Raw genomic sequence first — 11,034 nt, 5'->3', positions numbered from 1 at the left:
ATGTTGCTTTTGCACTGTGATCTTGACATTCCTCCCATGGAGTGGTGGAGTCTTTGTTCCCTCTCCTGGAGAATGAGTGGACCTTTGTTACTACTGTAGCCATTGGAGTATGGCAGAAGTGCTGTTACATCACTCCTGAGATTGGATCATAAAAATACACACTTCCTTCCTCTCTTGCAATGTTGAGGCCATGATATGAGGAAGTCCAATGAACCCCTGTGGAGAGACCACATAGAACGACTATACTGAGATGTTCCAGCTAACAGCCCTGCTCAGCCCTAGCCAACCACCAGCATCTTTCACCAGACATATGAGTGATGACCCTCCAGATGATTCCAGCTTCTAGCCAGTGAATCACATCTAGCTTTCAAGTCTTCCCAGCTGAGGCCCCAGACATTGTCAAGCAGAGATAAGTAATTCCTCTCATTCCCTGTTCAAATTCTGGACTCACAGAATCTGTGAGCATCATAGAGTGGATGATTTTCGTCACAGATCTTGGGATGGTTTGTTACATAGCAACAATAATTGAAATAGTCCCTTAGGTTGCAAGCAGCCTAGCTCAGACTTGCTCAATCCAAGGGGAGGAAATTTAGGAAGATATAGGTGCATCTTATTAAGAGGGAATGAAAACAAAAACTGAAAACTCATCAGAAATGAAGGCAAGCATTAATTCCATTTGTCTGTGGATCAGCTTGTTTCTCTGAGATCCTGTGGTCTCAGGTCTCTGCTTATCTGTAAATCTGGTTTATTTTTTCTGTCTTAACAGGTCAACTTTCTCTGCTTTTCAGTATACATAGTGATCTATATCACCTCAATTTTGGCTACAAGCAGAGTCTAAAATTAGTGTTTACTAGCCCAATTTTATATTGCTAGGAGAGGTATTCTCTTGAAGTCCCTAAAGGTAATTTTGGCCATTAGGTCAAATGTTCTATGAATGCTGAAGTACATCTCTGGGATGTGCGCAGTTAACAAAGGGATAATCTTAGTTAACATCCTCTGGCAAGTAGAAACTGAGGGAAGGGTTATAGGGGTAATATTTAGAGGATGTGAGCCCAGGTTGGAGGGCATGTAGAAAACAGTATATGAAGTTAATGAAGGTGTGAAGCAATGTGATGTGATCCCTTACCATGCTGCTACCACTTCACAGCAAATGGATATTGTTTTAGGCTGGTAAGTTTGTGGTCATTTATTACAACAGCAATGGAAAACTAATATAGTGATTAAGATTTAAATTTCCATCCAGGGGTCAGATGCTCTGAAAAGCTGTCTTATATCTATGTAATCTAATATTCCACCATTTTCCCACCGTTCGTCACCATTTGTTACAATGTGGTCTCTTTGCACAGTGCTCACAAGAGCATTATAATCTGCTCTTATAATCTTGTTTTTATTCTTTTTTTTTTTTTTTTTTTTGAACCGGAGTTTCGCTCTTGTTACCCAGGCTGGAGTGCAATGGCGCGATCTCGGCTCACCGCAATCTCCGCCTCCTGGGTTCAGGCAATTCTCCTGCCTCAGCCTCCTGAGTAGCTGGGATTACAGGCACGTGCCACCGTGCCCAGCTAATTTTTTGTATTTTTAGTAGAGACGGGGTTTCACCATGTTGACCGGGATGGTCTCGATCTCTTGACCTCGTGATCCACCCGCCTTGGCCTCCCAAAGTGCTGGGATTTCAGGCTTGAGCCACCGCGCCCGGTCTTAATCCTGTTTTTATTCTTTTGCCCACATTCTTCCACAAGCTCAGCATGACCTCCATGCTTCATGTCTTTCTGCTTGTAGCCTGACATACCATTTCGTTGCACACAACTTCTAAAGTCTCTATGGACTTTATATAATGTAGGTGATAAAGAAAAACACTAGAGAGGAAAAAATGGGGAAAAGGGAGACCAAGACAAATCAGGATTTGAATTTGAAAATCATCCATCAGGTAAATCTGTTTTATAAATTTCCAGATTTGAGATTACAAATTTTCTGGGTAGCCATACACTCAGTGCTGCCAATTTTCATTCTAGTTCATCTCCATTATATTTTTGTGGTTTTTGCTTCCTTTTCTTTTTCTTGTTTCCTCTTTCCTGCCTTTCTTTCCTCTAGATGACATCTGCAAGTGTATCAGCTATCCTGAGCTGACAACATGCTGACTCACTAATAGAAAACTGTGACTAACAAACCTGCAGGGTTACCAGATTTTTCCCTTCATAGATATTCCTTTAGTGTATCTTTGAATAAATGGATGATTAATTGATAAGATTAAAAGAGTTTAGTTGACACCAATCATAAGTGGAAGCAAAATAGACTCATCCGAGTTCTTTCAAATTATGCTTGCCTGACACCTTCTCCACTGCATCTTGTTGAAGGACCCAGGGTGAATCACCTGCCTGCATAATATAGCGAAGGGAACAGCACATGCACCCACGGGCCTCTGCTAATCTCTGGGCTGACCTCTGTTAGCCAATGGTTATTCCAGTCTAGACAGGCTTATGCTGAGAAATGCTTTACATTTTCTGAAGAAAGGTGTTATGTACATCTGGTGCATAGCCAGTACTTAAATGATTCTTTCAAATTTTGCTCCTAATTTCTGAATATCATCAAACATCAGACTAGTATTTTTTTAGTTTTGTGTAATACAAAAGTGTCTTTCTGTTTTGTATCATGCAAAAATATTTTTCAGTTTTGGTTAACTGAAAAATACCACAGTCATTTTTAATTACTTGCCTGTCATTGTAAACATTCAGTTTATGTTCTTTGACAGGATTTGTCTCTGTATTTCTTCAAACATTTATAATAATCCAAGGGGAACTAGAAAATGTCAGGCACAAGAAGATGGAGGATGTCTAGGTCCAGGCTTTCGAGAGCAACTTCATTTATGTGTTTGTGTGACACTGTATCTGTGAGATGCAGACCAAGTCTGATGAAGGCTTTAAAAAAAAAAATTCCAACCAGACAGATCAGATTGGCAACAGAGGTAAAAAGTGACTCTTGTGCAGTCTGATAAGAAACATTTTAAAACTTGTCACATAAAACATTCTGTTATGCTTCAGGCTGTTGAAAATAATTTCATGCACAGGAGCATAGTCACCTGCGGCAATTCTGTTGTTCTGCAATAGCCTTAGGACAAATGAACAGCTTGGAGGTGGAAAATTTGGGTTATCATATAATTGTAATCAATACCCAGACTGAACAAGAGTGATTTGGTAGAGTGAGAACAGTAGCAATGTGGATTAACCTACTTTTACTTTTTAATATCTACCCCAAAGATCAAAGAGTATTTGTCATTGAGAAAATTTCAGACATTCCTTAAAAAAGCACATTTCTTTTTAAAAAAGTTGACCTGTTCTGTGTTTATTCCACACGATTTTCAAATGTATTCTGTTTTATCAACAAATTTGCTCAATCATCTATGAGAAAGGCTAACAAATAACTCCAAGACTTCAAATGCTTTTATGCAGAAGAGGGAAAATAGTCAAGTCACTTAGGCATTTGCATCCAGATTTCCTGTTATACCTCCAAACCTAAGTGTTTCCCTGAATATTGACCTTGAGAAAGGGGCTGGAATTAAAGACTTAGAGGGAGCCAGGGGAAATGACAAAAGCTCTTATGCTCTCTCTCTTATCTCAGCAATTTGGCATTTTGCCTATGGAGAACTAGTCATATCAGACCTTTTTTCCCCCAGATATAGATCAGCTGAAATTAGTGACAGAAGCATTATCAGAATCAATTTGATTACAGCAAGTTCAGCATCAAATGAAAGTGGGAGAAGGTGATTGAGCTACATTTCCCCAAAGCTTCCTTCTGTATTCATAGTAGTTATGGAATCAACTCATACATCCCCAGAAAGTTTAAGATTGATAAGAGGAAAAGACATTCAGGTGTTTGGTTGGTTGGTTGGTTGGTTGATTTTGAGACAGGGTCTCACTCTGTAGCCCAGGCTGGAGTGCAGTGGCATCATTGCTCACTGCAGTCTCAACAACCCAGGTTCATGTGATTCTCCTGCCTCAGCCTCCAGAATTGCTGGGATTATGGGTACCTACATCACGCCCAATTAATTTTTTTGTATTTTTAGTAGAGAAGGGATTTCACCATTTTGGCCAGGCTGGTCTCAAACTCGTGACCTCAGGTGATCCACTCATTTTGGCCTCCCAAAATGCTGGGATTTCAGGTGTGAGCCACTATGCCCAGCCCACTCAGGTGCTTTTTATCTCAACTATTATCTCTAATTTTTCCGGAACAATCACAGAATATTTCTCTGAACCTGTTAGCTGAACAATGCTTTAAAATTTTGGTGCTGAGATATTATAAATTATTAATTAGATGGTCAAAAGGCAGTGTCAGAAGTTATTTCGAATTTCATCATATTGTTGAATTGTATTTTTTTTGCTCAAACATTAAATAATGGCTAAGATAATTAATGAGACATGAATATATACATTTATCTACTGTGCTTTTGTTTAACCTTTTAAGTAGCCCTGTTATTTAAATGAGCGTTGCTGTGTGGGTTTCACAAGCACCAAACTTTAGCATGCTAACAATTTTAATTATTCACATTTGGTCCTGAGCTGTAACATGTGAAACCCAGTAGAAATGTGGGAGGATTAGGGCCAAGAGCGGTAGGTCAGCCTGTAATCCCAGCACTTTGGGAAGCCGAGGTGGTCAGATCACTTGAGACCAGGAGTTTGAGACCAGTTTGGCTAGCTAACATGGTGAAACCCTGTGTCTACTAAAAATACAAAGATTAGCCCAGTGTGGTGGTACGTGCCCATAGTCCTAGCTACTTGGGAGGCTGAGGCATGAGAATAGCTTGAATGTGGAAGGTGGAGGTTGCCATGAGCTGAGATCATGCCACTGCACTCCAGCCTGGGCATCAGAGTGAGACTCTGTATAAAAAAAAATGAATAATTTTAAAAAGAAAAAAATGTGGTAGGATTAATTAGACTGTCACCAACGGAAATTGTTAGCCAAGTTTACACCTTTCCTTTACCTGTCAGGTCATGGTGAGGTCTTATTTTTCCTCATCTGGATTCAGCAATAACAAAAATGACCAGCAGATATAGAACGGTCAATGAGGTCAGCGAATTTGTAGTGGCCTCTTCTGGAGAGATGTGGGAGGGACTATTTTCTTGTCTCCTCTAGTTATTCTATATATCAAGAATATTCCATGGAGTCAGAGTGTGCTGAGAATGTCTCAGAGGGTAGAGGAAGTAGAAAATACCCAGGGACATTGTAGGCAACATTGGAAACCCTGGAGATTATCTAGCCTTGAAGCATGCAAGCCTAATGAGGGCTTTGGGTGAGGACTCTGGGCAGAGAGCAAACATCTGAAAACTAGTACATGGATTGCCTAATAAAAGTCTGTGATTATAAAAGTCCACCAATTTTTATTTGTTTGTTTTTTTACACAGTCTCACTCTGTCACCTAGCCTGGAGTTTAGTGATGGGATCTGGGTTCACCCCAACTTCTGCCTCCCGGGTTCAGGTGATTCTCCTGCCTCAGCTTCCTGAATAGCTGGGATTATAGGTACCTACTGTAAAAGTTCCTTAGCTCTTCAAACCTGTTTGTGATGCCTCATAAGATTTTATATATTTACACATATAAATATATAAAATAGGCCAGGCATGGTGGCTCATGCCTGTAATCCCAGCACTTCTATATATAAAAATGTGTGTGTTTGTGTGTGTGTGTGTATTTGTGTGTGTACACACAAAAATAGGCCAGCCATGGTGGCTTACACCTGGAATCCCAGCACTTTGGGAGGCTGAGGTGGGTGGATCATTTGAGGTCAGGAGTTCAAGACCAGTCCGGCCAAAATGGTGAAACCCCATCTCTACTAAAAATACAAAAATTAGCTGGGTGCTGGGTGGTAATGGTGGGCCCGTGTGGTTCCAGCTACCTGGGAGGCTGAGGCAGGAGAATCGCTTGAACCTGGGAGGTGGAGGTTGCAGTGAGCCCAGATCGTGCCACTGCACAAAGGTCTGGATGACAGAGTGAGACCTTTCTCAAAAAAAAAAAAAAAAAAATATACACACACACACATACACACACACACACGCACACACGAATTTTATTCCCTGTTACTATTCTATTAACTTTCTTTTTAGAACTAGTACAACATAGTGGTTAAAAATATGTATAGATCCTGGCTGCCTAGATCTGGATACTTCTCTGCCACTGATGAGCACTAAGTATTTTAATAAATTGCTTAACCCCTATTTGCATGAGTTTCCTCATCTGAAAAATGGGGATAATAGTAATATGACATCATAGTGTTGAGATGATTGAATGGGTTTTACATGTAAAGCATTTAGAATGGTGCCTGGCTTATAGTGAAGCACTGCACTAGTGCTTCTATTACATGTTTCTTTAGAAGTATGTATTTCGAGGTAGGAGTGTGCCTACCTTAAATCAGCAGATAGCTTCCTGAGTCACTAAAAGAGAAAAGGTAACTCATAGGTAATATTCCGTGATAATTTTTGTGCAACTACTTAGAAAACTCAAGAAGGGGTACTTTTATGTGCCCCTTCTTGACTTACCATTAAAGTACCTTAGCTATTACCCTAAGTGTTTGTTATGCCTCATGCTTGGCTTTATCATTAGTTATGTAGAAAAACATAATCTTGATATCGGCCTATGCATAAAACTTACAGATTGAAAATACTGTTTTCTGCACTTAGATAGATTTTCCTCTCCAATTACTGTATTTTCTTTTGTCCAAGAATCTGATGTGAAAGTTTATAAGTTTTAGATATTTGTTTTGATTACACAAGTATTTCATGTTCGTTATAAAAATTAGAAGATATAAATAAGTAAAAGAAGAAACTATCACCATAATGCTACCAAATGATGACTGCAGTTACTTGGTGTTTTTAAACTTCTTCCTCTAAATTTCCACACCTCCATGTATATACAACATATTTTTTCTTTTCAAATTATATTTATCATACATATTGATTTATAACCTGATTGTTTCACTTTGGAATATCTCATAAACACATATCTGTATATTTTACTATAGATTTATAGAATACCTTATAATGCCTTTGCAACATTCCATTTTTTGGATGTATTATAATATTCTTTAACTACATTCCTATGTTAAGCATGTAATCTGTTTTTAATGTTGTACGTTATAAACTGAGCTCTGATAAAAATCAAAAAGGGTAGAACATTTTGCCAATTGTCAATAACCCCAGGATATCTGATTTCAGAGAATGGAACATAGCATGAGGTGCGTTTTCCAAATGTGGATGAGTTAAATGTGCTGTTTAATACTTTATTTATTAAAAACAAGGTTATTAGAGACCTGTAAATTATTTTAAAACATTTGATGAAATAGATAAAGAATGGCTATGTTTATTAGTAATGACTTCTAGACAAATTCTGATATACTAAGTTTCTTTCTTTTTTGCAACTCATTCTATGCTACAATTAGGAACTACAAAAGTGGAAAAGGAAAGTACAAACAGACATTTTGTGATTAAACAGACATTTTATGGTTTTGACGATCACCAAAAATAGCTTGAGTGGCCTGAATAAAGCATCAGACATATATAAATCTCCTTAAGTAATCATTTTTTTCCCAATATGATATAAAAAAGTTTACTTTTTTATTCAAAATTTGGGACAGTTTTTTGAAAATTTATTTTTACTTAGTTCAAAAAAATTTGTTCTTTTTCTGGTTTGGATATAGGCTCAGTGAAAAGATTCATTTAATAGATTTTATTTTAATATGCTCATGAATCTTAGAGCTAGAAGGAGCCTCTTTAATGATTTCAGAGTATTCTTTTTAAAGTCAACAAGAGAAGGAGATGGTATTTCAAAAGAAAAGAATAGAACAAAGATATAAAAGGTTGGGAAAGGTGCTAAAGGAGAACTGGAAATTAACTCTGGGATGTGGTAAAGCATCTATAACAACAATCTGCATTTCACAGTAAGTGATATTTATAGTCCATTGAATACCACTGAAAAGGAGTTCCCAGTAAGGGATGTGCATAATAAATCAGGCCACCTAAGCATTGTTGGCAGTCACATCCAACATCATATCCCTGGCTAAATGTGCTCTGCTTAGAGCAACTCCAGCAGGAACTCAGACAGCTAATGTGTGTGTGTTTTTGTAGGTAAAAAGCTGGAGCATCTTCCTTACTAGAGAACCATGATGTGAACACTCAGAGCTCTTTCTCCACTCTTTCTACCTCAAAGCCTACTGTGTGCAGTCAACACAGGTAAGAGCTTATATACCTACTTCATACTTTTTCTCATAATGGGAAATATAATCAAAGAGCTGTTCCTTAAGGCCAACTAGTCGTTCCATTTTCAGATATTTTACAAGAATTGAAAACATAAAGTTTCACTGAAATCTTCAAGGAAACACAGAACTCCTCTTCCCCATTGGCTTGGGTAGAACTTACTTTGAGCAGGATAATCTAAAAGAATACAGCTAAGGAAGTTGGTTTCTAAACTTTCTTTATTATTTTTCTCTAATGACCTCATCAACTAACCTCCCATATTTTTTTGCTAATCTTTATTTCTGAGTTTTTCTTAACAATTGCACATCCTGTAGTGACAATTTCCTTCATTAATTCTTTTGGAAAAAAGTAGTGTAAGATAAGTCACACCTGTTTCCTTGACTTAAATAGAACTTTTGAAATCAGGATGCACCTGTTCTGTCTCCAGTGAAGATAAGTTGTGACCAAGAAATTCCAGGTGCAGCTGGATAGCCAACAACTTCTACTCATGTACAAATGCTATACTTTTGTTTTACTATTGCAGTGGCTCTTAAAAAAAATACTCATTTTTATATTAATGAGGATACAGTGGTTCTTATACTCTGGTTTTGAACAGGGTTAAATATTTAAGATTTTAATTTTCTCTTTTTTTATTGTGACATATTTTACATTCCAAAAAAGTTCATTTACCAGTTTTTTTAAACTATACTTTAAGTTCTGGGGTACATGTGCAGATCATGCTGGATTGTTATATAGATATACACATGCCATGGTGGTTTCCTGCATCCACCCGCACATCACCTGCATTAGGTATTTCTCCTTATGTGCTCTCTTCCCAATTCCCCCACCCCTGCTAACCCTCCTCTAGCTCCCCCACCCCTCAACAGGCCCCAGTGTGTGATGTTCCCCTCCCTGTGTCCATGTGTTCTCATTGTTCTTGTGAGTGAGAACATGTGATGTTTCGTTTTCTGTTCTTGTGTCAGTTTGCTGAGAATGATAGTTTCCAGCTTCATCTATGTCCCTGCAAAGCACATGAACTCATCCTTTTTTATGACTGCATAGTATTCCATGGTGTATATTTGCCACGTTTTCTTAATCCAGTCTATCATTGATGGGCATTTGGTTCCTTCCAAGTCTTTGCTATTGTAAATAGTGCCATAGTGAGCATACATGTGCATGTGTCTTTATAACAGAATGATTTATAATCCTTTGGGTATATACCCAGTAACGGGATTGCTGGGTCAAAGGAATTTCTATTTCTAGGTCCTTGAGGATGGCCACACTGTCTTCCACAATGGTTGAACTAATTTACACTCTCACCAACAGTGTAAAAGCATTTCTATTTCTCCACATCCTCTCTAGCATCTGTTGTCTCCAGATTTTTTTTTTGATCGCCATTCTAACTGGCATGAGATCGTATCTCATTGTAGTGATGATGAGCATTTTTTCATGTTTGTTGGCTGCATAAATGTCTTCTTTTGAGAAGTCTGTTCATACCCTTTGCTCACTTTTTGATGGTGTTGCTTGTTTTTTCTAGTAAATTTGTTTAAGTTCTTTGTGGATTCTGGATATTTACCCTTTGTCAGATGGGTAGATTGCAAAAATTTTTTCCCATTCTGTTGGTTGCATGGTTCAGACTAATGATTGTTTCTTTTGCTGTGAAGAAGCTCTGGAGTTTAATTAGATCCCATTTGTCTATTTTGGCTTTTGTTGCCATTGCTTTTGGTGTTTTAGTCATGAAGTCCTTGCCTATGCTTATGTCCTGAATGGTATTGCCTAGGTTTTCTTTTAGGGTTTTTAGGGTGTTAGGTCTTATGTTTAAATATTTAATCCATCTGGAGTTAATTTTGTATAAGGTGTAAGGAAGGGATCCAGTTTCAGCTTTCTGCACACTGCTAGCCAGTTTTCCCAACACCATTTATTAAATAGGGAATCCTTTCCCCATTGCATGTTTTCATCAGGTTTGTCAAAGATCAGATGGTTGTAGATGTGTGGTGTTATTTCTGAAGCCTCTGTTTTGTTCCATTGGTTTATATCTGTTTTGGTACTAGTTCCATGCTGTTTTGATTACTGTAGCCTTGTAGTATAGTTTGAAGTCAGATATTGTAAGGCCTCCAGCTTTGTTTTTTTTGCTTAGGATTGTCTTGGCTATGTGGGCTCTTTTTCAGTTCCATATGAAGTTTAAGTTGTTTTTTCCCAATTCTGTGAAGGTCAATGATAGCTTGATGGGGATAGCATTGAATCTATAAATTACTTTGGGCAGTATGACCATTTTTACCATATTGATTCTTCCTAACCATGAGCAAGGATTGTTTCAATTTGTTTGTGTCCTCTCTTATTTCCTTGAGCAATGGTTTGTAGTTCTCCTTGAAGAGGTCCTTCATGTCCCTTGTTAATTGTATTCCTAGGTATTTTATTCCTTTGTAGCAATTGTTAATGAGAGTTCACTCATGATTTGGCTCTCTGTTTGTCTGTTATTGGTGTGTAGGAATGCTTGTGATTTTTGCACGTTAATTTTGTATCCTGGGACTTTGCTGAAGTTGCTTATCATCTTAAGGAGATTTTGGGCTGAGATAATGGGGTCTTCCATATATACAATGATGTCATCTGCAAATAGAGACAATTTAACTTCCTCTTTTCCTAATTGAATACCCTATATTTCTTTTTCTTGCCTGATTGCTCTGGCCAGAATTTCCAATATTATGTTTAATAGGAGTTGTGAGAGATGGCACACTTGTCTAGTGCCAGTTTTCAAAGGGAATGCTTCTAGTTTTTTTCCATTCAGTATGATATTGGCTGTTGGTTTGTCATAAATAGCTT

The 11,034-nt window shown here is 37.9% G+C and overlaps 1 long non-coding RNA gene across 1 annotated transcript in view; it reads left to right on the top strand.

Moving 5' to 3' along the window:
• Positions 1–513: 513 nt before the first annotated feature.
• Positions 514–11,034, top strand: part of LOC118154660 (uncharacterized) — a 135,797-nt gene continuing 125,276 nt past the window's right edge. Inside the window, exons 1-2 of the long non-coding RNA XR_004744842.3 lie at positions 514–1,170; positions 8,107–8,211. This is a non-coding gene — a long non-coding RNA (uncharacterized LOC118154660). The remainder of the gene's footprint in view (positions 1,171–8,106; positions 8,212–11,034) is intronic.

Source organism: Callithrix jacchus, chromosome 1 (assembly GCF_049354715.1).
Source record: "Callithrix jacchus isolate 240 chromosome 1, calJac240_pri, whole genome shotgun sequence".
In the NCBI taxonomy this organism is placed as follows: Eukaryota; Metazoa; Chordata; class Mammalia; order Primates; family Cebidae; genus Callithrix; species Callithrix jacchus.
Note: the sequence above shows the minus strand (reverse complement) of the source record. Positions and strands in the feature narration are given on the sequence as shown.